The 14,844-nt window shown below is 41.1% G+C and overlaps 1 protein-coding gene across 3 annotated transcripts in view; it reads left to right on the forward strand.

Moving 5' to 3' along the window:
- LOC124622129 (glucosamine-6-phosphate isomerase) overlaps window positions 1–14,844 on the forward strand; it is a 122,246-nt gene that overhangs the window by 81,700 nt on the left and 25,702 nt on the right. The window lies entirely within an intron of this gene.

The following is a 14,844-nucleotide window of genomic DNA, read 5'->3' on the forward strand; positions in this document are numbered from 1 at the left end:
ATAAATAATAAAAACAATCATCATTTTTTAGGTTTTTGTTGTTTCACAGTTGCTTTTATTGTCTTAGAGGCTAGTTCCTCTGATTCAACTAAATAAAGGCTGTTTGTATTGTGTCATATGCATTTTGCTTCAATTTATTGGTGAAACATCTTCAGTGGTTTGTAATATTTGTTTTTGTATGTGATAATTTCATTATATAATTACAGAATTGATACTGTGTTACAGTTTTTTTCTTATTCTCTTGTTGTTAAGAAAGAATTGTAATGTAGTAATACCCTCCCAGGAGATGCTACCTTTTCCAAGGGTCCTTCAGTGCCGGGCAAGAGGGCTTGTGTGCTCCGTCGAAGTCAAGATCTGTGCCAGCAGTAGCATAGCTACTGGGAGGGTCACCTAAGACGGAGTGGTCTTGGTGGAGGAGTCAGACAAATTGTGTCCCACAACATAGGGCAGGGAGGGCCCTAGATGCATAGTGAAGCCAACTGCCCTAAAGGAGTAAACCCAATACAAATCCTGGTCCTTGAAGTTGGGGGAGGCAAATGAAAAAGGAAAAATGATGTGTCTATTGAAATGTGAAATGTAATATCATTATACAGGGTGGAAGCCCTGAGGTCACTGCTAGAATAGCTTAATAAAACCAAGGCGGGCATCGTTGCCATACAGGAAATGCAATGGAATGGGAAGCTGGATAATCTTCTGCCATGTTCCAGAGAGCAACAATGAATTTGGTACAGGGTTTTCAGTAAGGCAAAACTTTAAACATAGTGGCTTGGATTTACTGGAATAACATCTAGAATCTCACAAACGAGCTTGAAGGTATGATTCGCAAACTATTCATCGATCAATCACATGCACCAACAGACGTAGCAGATGACCAGGATAAAGATGCCTTCTATGATAACCACTAGGGAGCCTATGGCGGATACCCTGGGCAATAATGTTAAAATAATTATTGGAGACCTCAATGCACAGATTGGGAAAGAAGATCATTACCATCCAGCAATAGGAAAGCATAGCCTCCATGAGTACACACATGGTAATTACGAACAGTTGTTCAGCCTGCACTAGCACATAACATGGCTCTTAGTAGCACTATGTTCCCACACAGAAGGATCCATAAAGTAACATGATGTAGCCCTGATCAGCATACTTTGAACCAAAATGATCATATAATTATTGATAGCAGCTATTTCTCAAACTTACTAGTTGTATGTACGTACAGAGTGGCTAATGTGGATTCAGATCACCATCTTGCAATTGTGAAACTAAGAGTTCAAATGTGTAATGCAAAAAAAGTGAAAGAAACATTTCACAGAAGTCTGTGGTATCAAAGCTAAAAAATGAAGAGATTGCTAAAAGATACTCTGAAAATGTTACTGAGAATCTTGCACTGTACACTCCTAGTGTAAGTGATACTCTGGATCAGGAATGGAGTGCTTGCAGGGACACAGTCATTAAGGCAGCAGAAAAAGTGCTAGGGAAAGAAGAAAAACAACCAAGGAATTCCTGGTTTGTTGAAAATCATAAGAGAATAAGTTATGAGAAAAGCCTGGCTTATAGGAAAATGCCTAGTGATAAGAAATTATCAAGATGAAAGGGAAAAAGAGAAGAAACTGCATAGGAAGAAGTGAATGGGGAAGACAGCAGATTGAAAAATTGGAGACCTTTGGAGAAACAAATGATGTCAGAAAATTCTTTCAGAAAATTAATGGTCTTAGAAGAACATTTAAGCCATTTATTAATACACATAAAAGAAAAAATGGGGAATTACTAACTGATGACCAGGAGATTTTGGAATGTTGGGTAGAGTATTTTAGTGAACTGTTGGATGCTCCTCCAGAGCCCCCTATTTGAAGATATCATAATCCAGCCAGAAGAAGAGGTTGAGGCCTCAGTCCCTCCCCTCTCTCAGAGAGAAGTAGACAAAGCAGTTGTCCAACTGAAGAACAATAAAGCATCAGGGACTGATAATCTAACATCAGAAGTATTGAAAGCCAGAGGAGCTGAGTTAAACAAGATTTTATGCCTCCTCTGGGAAGAGGAAGAGTTGCCAGAAGAATGGAATTTAGGGATAGTGTGTTTGATACACAAGAAAGGATATATATTTAAATGCAGCTGTTAGAGCCTTAACACTCCTAAATATTGCATATAAAGTTTTGTCAAATATTTTGTTTAGTAGATTCTCCCCCATAGCAGAAAACATTATTGGAAGTTATCGGTGTGGATTCAGACCAGGAAAATCAACTATGAACTAGATATTTACCCTGTGGCAAATAGTAGAAAAGACCATTGAATTTAATGTTAGTGTGTACTATCTTTTCATTGATTTCAGATCTGCACATGACACAGTAAATTGGGCTAAACTTTGATGAGGCAATGTGGGAGTTTCAGATATGTGAAAAATTGGTGCGTTTCATAGAGGTCACCCTAAGGCACCCCTTGTGTATTGCGTGAGTGCAGTCTAGGCTATCACCCCAGTTTCCCACACAAACTGGGTTAAGACAAGGGGATGGGCTTTCGTGCCTACTCTTCAGTCTGGTGTTCAGAAAAGTGGTGCATGAATCAGGTATCCTGAAAAGAGGTACTATCTAGTATAAGTCAGTACAACTATTGGGATACGCAGATGATTTAGACCTGATGAGTAGAACATTTAGAGATCTACAAAGTGCATTGTCAGCTCTACAACTGAGTGCAGAGAAGATGGGCTTCAAAATTAATGAAGGAAGGACCAATTATATGTATAATGGTACAAATCACGGTCCACAGTAAACCTTGATGGAATGACTTGAGCAAGTGGAATGTTTCACATATCTGGGTTCAAAGATAGAAACAAATGGCAGCAATTCAACTGAAATTATGGCCTGCATAAGTGCTATTAATTGACGGTATTTTGGAATGCTGTGACATTTTAAATCCAGGTTTTTATCATGAGAGACTAAGCGCCAACTCTAATGCTGGTACGTCCAATATATACATTTGGCTCATAAATGTGGACAATTACAAAGCAAGGTGAAAGCAGACTGAGATCACATAAAAGAAGTGTATTGAGGAGAATCTTTGGACCTATGTATGAATATAGGCATTGGAGAAGACGAAGAAATGATGAACTTTATGACTGCTATAAGGATGATGACGTGGTAAAGTTCATAAAGTAATATAAATTGAAATGGGCTGGACAACTCAATGAGACAGATCCTGCAAGGAAAGTCTACTGCAGTGAACCTGGAGGAAGAGCAAAAGGCTGACTGAGGTTGAGATGGAGTGATGAGGTTGGAGAAGACATTGCCTGAGTTGGTGCTGTAACAGGAGATCTATAGCAAAACCCAGAGAGGAATAGTGGAAAATTATCAAAGAGGCCAAGTCCGATCCTAGGATGTAGTGTCAATGAAAAAAGAAGAATGTAGTAACAAATCTGTAATTATTTTGTAACACAATTACCAAATACAAAAACAAACATATATTTAGGCCACTGAAAATGCAACACAAATGAGAAAAAGGGAAATGTGTATGGCACAATACAAACAGATTTTCATTTATTTGCATTAGACAAACCACACCCCCTGGAAAATGAAAACACTGTTCTTTATAAAACACAAAATAAAGAAGAGGAAACCAAATACTTAGTACAAAGCTAGAATTCTAACTTTTGGAAACAGTTTGGGCAATGTTTGATTTATATTTTATTCCATTGTGGTAATGGGCTCATGCCCTGCTAATGAAGGAAAAAATTCATTAATTTAGAATTCATTGTTTTGAGTAGGACAGTCACAGCAATAACCAAACTAAAAATATGGAAGTACTGGGCACTGGTGATTCACATGATAATTTTGCTTAAAGAATCACTTTTATATACAAAATCACACTTAAAACATTTCTCATAATTATCATCATGTTGTATAGTTTTGCATCATAATGTAGTGTGTGTGTCCCTTATTTCATTTTGGTTTTAATTGATAGTGGTTGATAAACCACAAAGTTATGCTTGTTAGAAGTCTTGACCTATGTCTTTAATTGCATGCAACCTGACAAGGAAACAAATTCAGATGTTTCTCATGATGAGTCAGTCATAAATGAAGGACCACAAACTTAAATATTTGTATTTATAATATTCTGATTTTATTATCCAAAATCACTGTACACAGTCATATTTTCAGACAGAATTATTAGTAGTAAAGTGCACTATGTACATGTGGTGTAATATGCAAATGACAGCTTCTTCTTGGAATCTGTTTTCATAGACATTCCAATTTATGTGTGTCAAATTTTCATTTTGTTCACTGTGTTCGTCCACTTGGCCTTCAGAATACCTTCTTCTGTATGGCTCTTGCGACAATGCATGACATATGAGGAACACCCACACAGATGTTTCAGGTATTTTAAGTCAGTTTCTTTTTTTTCTGTTTTCAGTTCAAGTAAGGTTTTGCTTTATTAACCCCTTCTTATAGTGAGAGCTATTAGTCAAAGAAATGTGAGAAACTTACTTGTAGACAATTAGTTCTTTCTCACAGACACACACACAGATATATAAAAGACTGTTGTGATTGGCAAGCTTTTGGAGCCAGTGGCGCTCCTTCTTCAGGCTGAAAGGTTGAAGGGGAAAGAAGAAGGGTAAAGGAAAAGGACTGGAGAGGTCTAGGAAAAAGGGGTAGATTTTGGGAAAGTTACCCAGAACCACAGGTTGTCAGGAGAGACTTACCCTTACAGTAAGTCTACCCTGACCCGCAGTTATGGGTGACTTTCCCAAAATTTACCCCTTTTTCCTAGACCTCTCCAATCCTTTTCCTTCTTCCTTCCCCTTAAACCCTTCTGCCTGAAGAAGAAGCCACTGGCCCCGAAAGCTTGCCAGTCACAACAGTCTTTTATATGTGTGTGCATTCTGCTGGTACTTCGCGAGTACAATTTTTAGCTATCCATTTAAATAATTTATGTGTAACTACAGCAACATACATCTATTTGAACCTGCTGTCTGTAGTCAAGGTTTTGTCTCCCTGTACAGTTTTTACCCCTTTCTTTTTTACAGCATTCCACTCACATTTTTTACTTTTATGTTCATCTTATTACTTATTTTTCAACACCTTATCCATTGCATTTAACTGATCATCCAAGTCCCTGCAACATCTGATAGAGTTACATTATCAACAAACGTAAAAAAAAGTGCTCCAGTTATTTGTGGACTTATCAAAATCTGTCTATGCTATTTTAAATATAAAGAAGAATGTTATGAACGATCTGGAAGTGTTGCTATGGGTTCACCTTTGTCACCAGTAGCTGCTAACATTTTTATGGATCGTTTTGAACAACCATAATTAAATAATGTACCACAGAATCCTTCTTGCTAACCCCACTTTGTAGATAACACATTTGCTGTAGGGTTACACAGTAAATATGAGTTATATAATTCCACATCATCTTAAATTTATCCCAAAATAACTTTTCGCTTTGCAGATAGAGAATGAAATTTTCTGTAGAAGATCTGCCAGTGTTCCAAGACTTTGTTTTGCAAGTAACTGACCATATATACAGGATTCTTCAAAAAATGATACAGAAACCATGTTTTTTGAGTCAGTACAAAATATAAATACTGTTTTTGAGCTAACACTGTAGGAGTCCATGAAGGGATGTGGCTGTGGGAAAGTGTAGATAGGGAAAACTGGCAGGACAATTACAGAGCAGATTGAAGAGCGTGAACACATCATGCATTTAAAACATCTACATCTACATCTACATCTACATTGATACTCCGCAAGCCACCCAACGGTGTGTGGCGGAGGGCACCTTACGTGCCACTGTCAGTACCTCCCTTTCCTGTTCCAGTCGCGTATGGTTCGCGGGAAGAACGACTGTCTGAAAGCCTCCGTGCGCGCTCTAATCTCTCTAATTTTACATTCGTGATCTCCTCGGGAAGTATAAGTAGGGGGAAGCAATATATTCGATACCTCATCCAGAAACGCATCCTCTCGAAACCTGGCGAGCAAGCTACACCGCGATGCAGAGCGCCTCTCTTGCAGAGTCTGCCACTTGAGTTTATTAAACATCTCCGTAACGCTATCACGGTTACCAAATAACCCAGTGACGAAACGCGCCGCTCTTCTTTGGATCTTCTCTATCTCCTCCGTCAACCCGACCTGGTACGGATCCCACACTGATGAGCAATACTCAAGTATAGGTCGAACGAGTGTTTTGTAAGCCACCTCCTTTGTTGATGGACTACATTTTCTAAGCACTCTCCCAATGAGATTTTCAGGAGAGGAACATCAGGACTGTAGCCAGGATATAGATTTCAACAACATAATAGTGGTTGGCAAATAATTTTATGTTCATAGAAGGAAGGTCCAAGGAGTGATTGAGATCTCTAGAAATGAAAGAATTTTCAGTAGTGATTATGGTTGTTGGCTTCCAGCTTCATGGCTCCTCTCCACAAAGGAAATAAATACCCAGCCATCATGGAAAAAGGAAGAAGTTGTTAACATCCTGCCGACAGTGAGGTTATTAGACAGAGCAGAAGCTGGATGAGTGAAGATGAGGAAGGAAATCACGTGTGCCCTTTCAAAGGAACCATTCGACTGTCACCTGAAGTAACCCACAAAAAACCTCCATCTTGATGGCTGTGTGGTGACCTAAACTGTCATCCTCCCGTATGCTATCCACTGCACCAACTCACTCAGTCCAACCTCGTTGCATGAGGGATACAAACAATTATTACGAAGCCACTTTCATGGTGTGACAATAGTTTCTTAAACATTCGAGCTTTCTTTCATGTCCACCAATTGTAACTGGATAACTTATGCCAAACCACTCCCCTTCTTCTGAATAAGTGTAAAAAACATTCTTTTGCAAATGAACATTCTTTTACAAATGAACATTGCTACAGTTTTCAACATTGTTCAGACAACTGGAAACACTAGAAGTGTCCAGCAGAGATGTCAAAACATTGGCTACAGAAATAGTTTGAAGAGGGACATTTTGCAGCCTAACAATTCTGAAGATTTTACCTTCAATGGTAATGGCTACATTAGCATATAGGCTTTTACTGAAGTTTTTATTTCTTCTGCCCAAATTTCTAATTTACGTTTCAAATGTATCCTTGATTTCCTTTGACGGTTGGTCTATGCGTAGACTGAATAACATGTGGAATAGCTGCAAACCTATTGTACCCTTTCTCAGTTAGGGCTTTGCTTTCATGCTCTTTGGCTCATGTAACTGCAATCTGGTTTCTGCACAGCTTGCAGATAGCATTTTGCTCCTGTGTTTTATTCTTGATAATTTTAGAGTTTCAAAGATTGTGTTCCAGTCAACACTGTCGAAATGTCTTTCTAAATCTACACACAGTATATATCTGGGTATGCCTGTGCTCAACTTGTCTTCTAAGATAAATCAAAGTGTCAGTATTGCTTTGTGTGTTCCTACATTTCTCTGGAGCCAAAGCTGATCTTCCAGGTCAATCTCTGTCAGTTTTTCCATGCTTTTTTAGTTATTAGTGATAGTATTTTGCAACCAAGCCTTATTAAGCTGATGGTTTGGTAAAACTCATCTGCTTCCTTTTGTTATTGGTATTGTGGTCTGAAGGTATTTTGCCCGTCTTGTATTTCTTACATTCTTTGTGCAGCAGTTTTGCCATATTTGGTTCTGCTAAAAAACTTAATGAGGGAATCTCATCTACTCCCTACATCTTCTTTCAGCATAGGTCTTTTAGTACTCTATCAAATTCTTCTTTCCGTATTGTTTTTCCCATTACATTTTCTTTGCCTTCAAGTTTCTTTTCTTTACAAAACTCTTTTATACATTCCTCCCACTCTTCAGCCTTCCTTTCTTTGCTTAGCATGGCATGTTATCTGAATTCTTGCTGTTAATACAATCTTCTGTTCCAAGATTTATTTAATTGTACTGTATGCAGCATCTGTGTTTCCTATATTCATACATACCTTCACTTTTAATCAATTCAAGTTACTATTTCTGTGTTATCTGAAGATTCATAGGCCCTGAGTTTCTTCTCAGCTGTTCCTTTGTTGCTTTCACTATATCATCTCCCACAGTTGGTCATTCATTTATTATTATTATTATTATTACACATGTTACAGGCCTTTTATCTGACCAAGCGAAACATTCATTACTCCTTGTTCTTCCTGTTCTCCTTCATTCGTTCACTAAAGGCTCTCTTCCTACTTCCATCCACATTGGCCTTTGGGCTTTAGGTGCTGTTTCCTCCAAAATCATTTCCCACTTGTACACCTTGTGTCTACAGATGCCTATGTCCATGACATCTGCTGAATCTATCTGAGCTCTTTCCAGATCGATTTTGACTTGTGTCATCCAGGGTGTAGTGGTCTTGAGTCTCTGGATGTACCTGAGGATTCTGTTGGCGAGTCTGGTCTGTGGGAGTCTGCTTATGTGTCCATAAAATTTTAGTCGCCTCTTTCTAATGTCTGCTGCGATGTTGGAGAACTTCTCTGTGGCATCCCTGGAGTGAAGCCTATATCCATTGTCTGTGAGTTTTGGCCCAATAATTTTCATAATTTTTTTTTTTCCCCTGTGTGAGAATGTTCTCAAGGCCGGCCTTTGTGTGTAACATTAGCCTCACTGGCGTATAGCACCTCAGGTTTGATGACAGTGTTGTAGTGACGAATTTTGGTGCAGGTGGACAGACATTTCTTGTTGTAAATACCCTGTGTTTTGTATAAGGCTCTCTTCATTTTCAATAGCCTAATGTTCTGGGCAGTTTTCTCCTTTCCTGTCAGTTCAAGCACTTCACCTAGGTACTTAAAGTGTGTGACCCTGTTGATCTTGCCATACTTCGTGTTCAAATTTGGAGTGTTTAATTTCATGTAGAAGAACTCAGTTTTCTGAAAGAAAATCTGTAGCCCTACTTTTTCTGTGTACTCTTTGAGTACTTCTATCTGTCTGATTGTTGTAGTTTCATTATCTGTGAGTAGTGCCAGATTGTCTGCGAAGGCTAGACAGCTGACCTCCAGCTTGTCCTTGGGTCGTCCAAGTCGCACTGGCTTCCAGTGGCCTTTTATTTGCAGCTCTTTCTCCCATTCCTTGATGACCTTATCCAGCACTAGGTTGAAGAGGAGTGGTGAGAGTCCGTTACCTTGACAAATGCCTGTCTTGATATCAAAGGGTTCGGAGATTTCCCCCTTGAACTTCACCTTTTTTTATTGTATTTTTTTGTGTGTTTCAATCAGTTGTTTGTGTAAAGCTTTCTCTGAAAATTTCAGCAACTTGTGGTTATTTCAGCTGACCCACATCCAATATCTTTAATTTCCCAAGTTTCTCAAATATCTTCAGCTTAATCTGCATTTCACAACTAATAAACTGTGGTCGCAATCCCCATCTACTCCTGAAAATGTTTTACAGTTTAAAATCTCATTTCAAAATCTTGGTCTTATCATTATGTAATTTATCTTAACCCTTCTGGTGCTTCCATATCTGTTTCATATATACTGTCTTCTTTCTGTTTGCAATGGTTAAATCATGCAATGTACAAAATTTTACTGGATGGCTTTCCCATTTGTTCCTCTCCCCACTCCTTGTTTTCCTATTGTTGTAACTTGCAATACACATACAAAAAAACCACAAGACAGCACCTCCAGAACAACTATATTTCACGATCTCACAGGAAAATAATTCACAATGGATGTAGCGTATAGCATAGCCATGTGGTAGGATAGGTATATAACAGTTCTTGGTAGTGTAGTAAATAGCACAATGAGCAAGAGCAAACTGAAAGTGATTGCTAGCGGCAATTGAAACGTAGACGTAAAGTCTCACAGGTGGTGCTGGGACGCATCTGTGCAGCTGTCATGTGCAGTTGCTTGGCCGCAGTGTCTGCCCCTGGTGCCCATGCTTCGCCTGTCAGAGACAATGAGTGATGTCCAATGTCTAGTTGTAGCCCAGGGGGTTACCACATCCCTTCTTTGGTGGGGAAGCAGTGAGCTGTATATTGTCAAGTTGACACCTGCTTGGCTATGCACCCAGGCAGCCCTCGGAACCAGGGTGTTGTCTTCGGAAGCATCAGATGGCCCATCCAATTTTACCAGCTCCCATCAGAGTGGACGGGAGGGCATGGCTCAAAGGTTCTCGCCTGGGGCACAGTCCTAGGTTTGGTGGCTCCATGTCTAAGTCGAGTCCTGACATGGAAGGGAGCTGCAGTGGTGGGGGTGGGGCCAATACTGCAGCCTGATCTGCAAACATCAGGTCCATCTCGAGTGGCATATAAACTGAGGGAGATGAGGTAGTGTGTGGCAGTGGTGAACAGAGCTAAGAATCAGGGGGCAGGAACAGCTCTGGAGCAGAAGGGGAAATAGCGGAGGGTCGAGCAGAAGAGAAATGAAAGGTGTGATCATTGCGATGTGTGTCAACTGGAGAGCATGGAGGCTGTTGAAGGTGAGTCCCCTGTCACAGGCGAAGCTGATTTTGATGTCTTGTTAGCATCCAGTCCCCCATAGCCATAGTGAAGACATGGTGTCGCTGTTACTTGACGACTGCTGGAATCTGCTTGTCCGGTGTCCAAAGCCCCACACCCACATGTGGGCGCCCAGACGCAAGCATGAAGACAGAATCTTGGATGGCCCAACAGGTGCTGGCAGCACGAGGTGGAGTAGGGTGCAGGGCTGACGGCCAAGGAGAAGTTCCGGTGGACTTTCTCCCCATTGGTACTAACCTGTAGTAACTCAAAAAAGGTGTTAGCACCTGGTCCATAGGAGTGTTGGCCACATATTCCTTCACCTGTATTTTAAAAGTCTGCATGAGTCTTTCAGCCTCATCATTTGATTGGGGGTGAAAGGGTGGAGACAGCAGGTGTTGAATGCATTTTCTGCATCTGAATCTGGGAACGAAATTGTGATCCATTGTCTGACACGAGTATGAGAGAAATTCCTTCAGGAGCAAAACTTTTGCTGAGCACTGTGACTGTAGCCTCAGTGCTAGTGGACAACCAGTGTTGACCATGTATGGAAAGCTCAAGTATGCATTGTATACAGGAAGGGGCACACGTAGTCTACATGAACCCGCTCCCATGGGAGAGAAGGTGCCGGCCAGGGTGAGAATGTTTGCCAAAGAGCCTCATGCTGTTGTTCACAGTGATGACAGTTGTAGACTAGATATATTTGACCTGCCATTCTATGCCTGGGCAGTACACGTGTGTGCTGGGCAAGCAGTTGGTTCGTGAAACAACCCTGTGACCTAAGTGCAAAAGTCATAAGATTGTCATGTGCAAATGTTCCTGCAGAACTATCCGGGCAGACCACTGATCCTTGATTAGGTGGATAACTCTGTCCATCAGGATTAGCTGGTGGCTGAAGTGGAAATAATGCTGCAGTGGATTGGAGTCCTGACCAGGAAAGCGGTCCATCGTGCCCTTTTGTATGTACTGCCGCACCTCTTGTAAGATGGTGTCCTTGGCTGTGACTGCAGCTCCATGGGCGGTCATGACAGGAAAATCATTCACTACCTATTGAACCTCTTCATCCAACTGGAAGCACAAGATCTTGTTTTGATCAAATTCCAGATTGGGCCCCATCAGGAGATGGGACAGGGCACCCATGTTAGCATCTTTAGTGGTATTTAGGAAGTTAATTTTGTAATTGTGCCTGCTGGGAAAAAGAAAGTGTCCAGTGCTGGAGTTGGTGCACAGTCCCCTAGATAACTTTGCCGCAGAACTCAAGATCAACAACTTAATGATCCATAATTAGATGAAACTTTGGTCCATATATGAATACATGGAATTTCTTCAGCATAAAGATGATCATTGATTTGTGAATACCTATTCAGCATGGCATTGAGCATCTTCAATAAAAACGCAATCAGATATTAGCAGCTGTCTCCATGTCCCATGACCACTAGCTGTTTGCCCATTTGAAATATAGTGAGACATGGTGCTGATAAGATGTCCCGTTTCGGGTTCTACACCTGTTCACATGCCTCCAACCATAGAACGGGTACACCCTTCTTCTGCAGGTTGTTGAATGGATGCACAATCGATACCACACCTGGGATAAATTTTCCATAGTACATTATCTTTCCCAAGCAGGGCTGGGGCTCCTTTAAATTTGTGGGGTGAGGAAGTATAATGATGGCTTTGGCCAGCTTCTGTGTGGGCTTAATACCTTGTTAAGAGATGTTGTATCCTAAGTATTCCACTGACAGTTGAAAAGGAGAGATTTTTCAAGATAGCATTTGGGGCCTGTGGACAGGAGGCTTAGGAACAACTACCAAAAGTTTCCTAAGTGTTTTTCTGTCGTGGCTCCTGTGACCACAGTGTCATCTGGATAATTTATGCAGCCCAGAGCATCCTGCAGCAGATGCTCAAGGAACTTACAAAAGATCACTGGGGCACTGGCCACCACGAAAATTAAGCATTTTAAATTGCATAATACAGGCAGTGTGTTTACTACTAGGATTTCTTGTGATTCCTCATCCAGGGGTAGTTGTAAGTAAGTTTAGAAGAGACTGACCTTCAAAAAATATTGGCTTCCCACAAGTGCAGAGAAAAACTTGTCTGGTTTCGGTTTCAGAATGGGACAGGCTGGGGACTGGGGATTAACCATAACCTTAAGGTCACCACAAATGTGTAGTTTCCCCAATGGTTTTTTCGCAACAACCAAATGTGTCATCCACTCACTTGCAGACATGGGTTCAATGGCACCAAAGGCTGTCAATCTATGTAGCTCATTCTTGATGGCATCCCGCATTGTGAGGAGCATGGTTTGACCACAGAAGAAATGAGGGTGCACAGATTTATTTAATGCAACATACACCACAAAGTTCTTTGCTCATGCTAGACTGCCAGAGATGATGTCAGGGTACTCCTGACTGACAGTTTCCAATTCCGAAAACTTCATTTGTTCCTAGACCAGGTAGACCAAGTGATGGATGACAAACCAGAAAGCAGACAAAGCATCAGGGCCAGATAGATTCCACTTACCCACGCTGTGTAGTACAAAGATGATGAGATGTCCTACGACATTTTTGTGTGTTTCCGCAATTATGAGTTGGCCTTTGATTGGAATACGTTGTTTGTTATATGCCACCAAGTAACGAACTGTAGATTGAAGGAGTGGCATTCCCAACTAGAGATATATTGGAGTGTTTAACAGGAATGCAGAGGCACTCGTGTCAACCCTTAGTTGCAGTTGTTAATTGCGCAAAGTGAACGTGATGAACAGTTTTGTAGGTGACACCACTGTGATGGGAGACCATGATGAAATCAAATTAATGTCCATCAGGTCCTGTCGAGGTGAGTGTTTTCTTTGTGTGGAGCTAACAGACAGAAACAAGATGTCCTTCCTTTGAGCCTGCCTCACACTATGCCCACCTGTTGGAAGAGTCTTCTGTGACATGTTTGGAAACAGTCAAGTGATGACAAAAAAGAGTGCTGGCCAGAAGGCTGAAACTTCTTCTCTTGTTTACAAGACAGAGCCTGAGTGTGCCAGTGTTGCAGCTCTACCGTTGCCACCTTTGCTGTGTCAGCAAAGTTGGCTGTCCCTCCCATGTCTGATGCCATAGCTGCTATCTTGCCCCAGGATTCTAATTGATGGCTCGCAGCCTGGCAAACTTCAAAGGACAGGGCCCATTTTAAAATGCCCTCCAAAGTGGGGTCTTCAAATTGTAGAGCTTTCTGATGCACCTCCTTATCTAGAGCCACCCGAATGATTGCGGCCCCAATCATTACCTTTGCATACAATTCCTTATTTACTGGAGTCACAAAATAGCATTTCCTACTGAGTCCCTGCAGTTCAGCTGTTCATGCATGGTATGACAGATTTGGCTGTTTATGACACTGATAAAATTCTGTATGAGATGTAATGGTATGGTATGGTAGTGTTGGTGAAAGTAGTTAGGTAATAGAGCACACATTTCATTGATGGTCAGGTGTGCAGGTTCCATAAGAGGGGCCAGTGTGTTTTTGCTGATACGTACTGGCTGAGTTCCACGACAGAAAAAGTGATTTTACCACAGTTGTATCCATTACCTGGCATGGGGCAAAATACTGCCAGTGGCAGTTCTTGTATGCTTCCACTCATCCGTCATCCCACTACAAGGTGGATTTGTAGCCAGTGTTCAGGAGAGCAGCAGGGATAACAAGGCTTTCTAACATTTCTGTCCTTCTAACTGCTGTTGTAGAATTTGCTGTTGCACAACTTCCATTGTTACACCTAGTAAGGTAGCCTATTGCATAGGGGCCACAGTTACATAATAAACATGAGAAATGTCCACAATTGTTGCCAATATCTTTGTAGATCACAAGACACGAGACAGCACCTCCAGGTCAAGTGTATTTAACAATCTCGCAGGACAATAGTTCACAACAGATCAATGTACGGGGTAGCCATGTTGCAGGACAGGTACAGTACAGTCCAACTAGCTTACTAAATAGCATTATGAGTGAGAGCCGGCTGAGAGCAATTGCTGGGCAGCAATTGCATATGTAGAAGACTTGCCGCAGGTGGTACTGGGAGATGCCTGTGCAGCCATTGTTCAGAGTCTCTCGGCCCTGGCAGCCGTACTTTGCAGTAGTGGATGCAGAGTGACTTGTCGCGTCATAAGTGCCACTCGTGCGATGATGGCCAACATTGGAGATGTTGGCCGTGTGGGCTACCACACCTACTATTTTTCTTCTTTCTTTTCCTTTTTGTGCTGCTGAATTTTGGTCCCCCATCACAATTAAACTTTTGTCTTCCTTCACTATATGAACAATTTTTTATTTCATTATATGGTTCTTCATACTTTTCATGGTAGTTTACCTGTATTCTTATTTTCTTGGTCATTATTATACCTACTCCTCCAGTACACCTACTTGATTTTGTGGTGATAACCCTGTACTCACTTGACCAGAAATTTTTCCTT

Source organism: Schistocerca americana, chromosome 7, assembly GCF_021461395.2.
Source record: "Schistocerca americana isolate TAMUIC-IGC-003095 chromosome 7, iqSchAmer2.1, whole genome shotgun sequence".
Taxonomy (NCBI): Eukaryota; Metazoa; Arthropoda; class Insecta; order Orthoptera; family Acrididae; genus Schistocerca; species Schistocerca americana.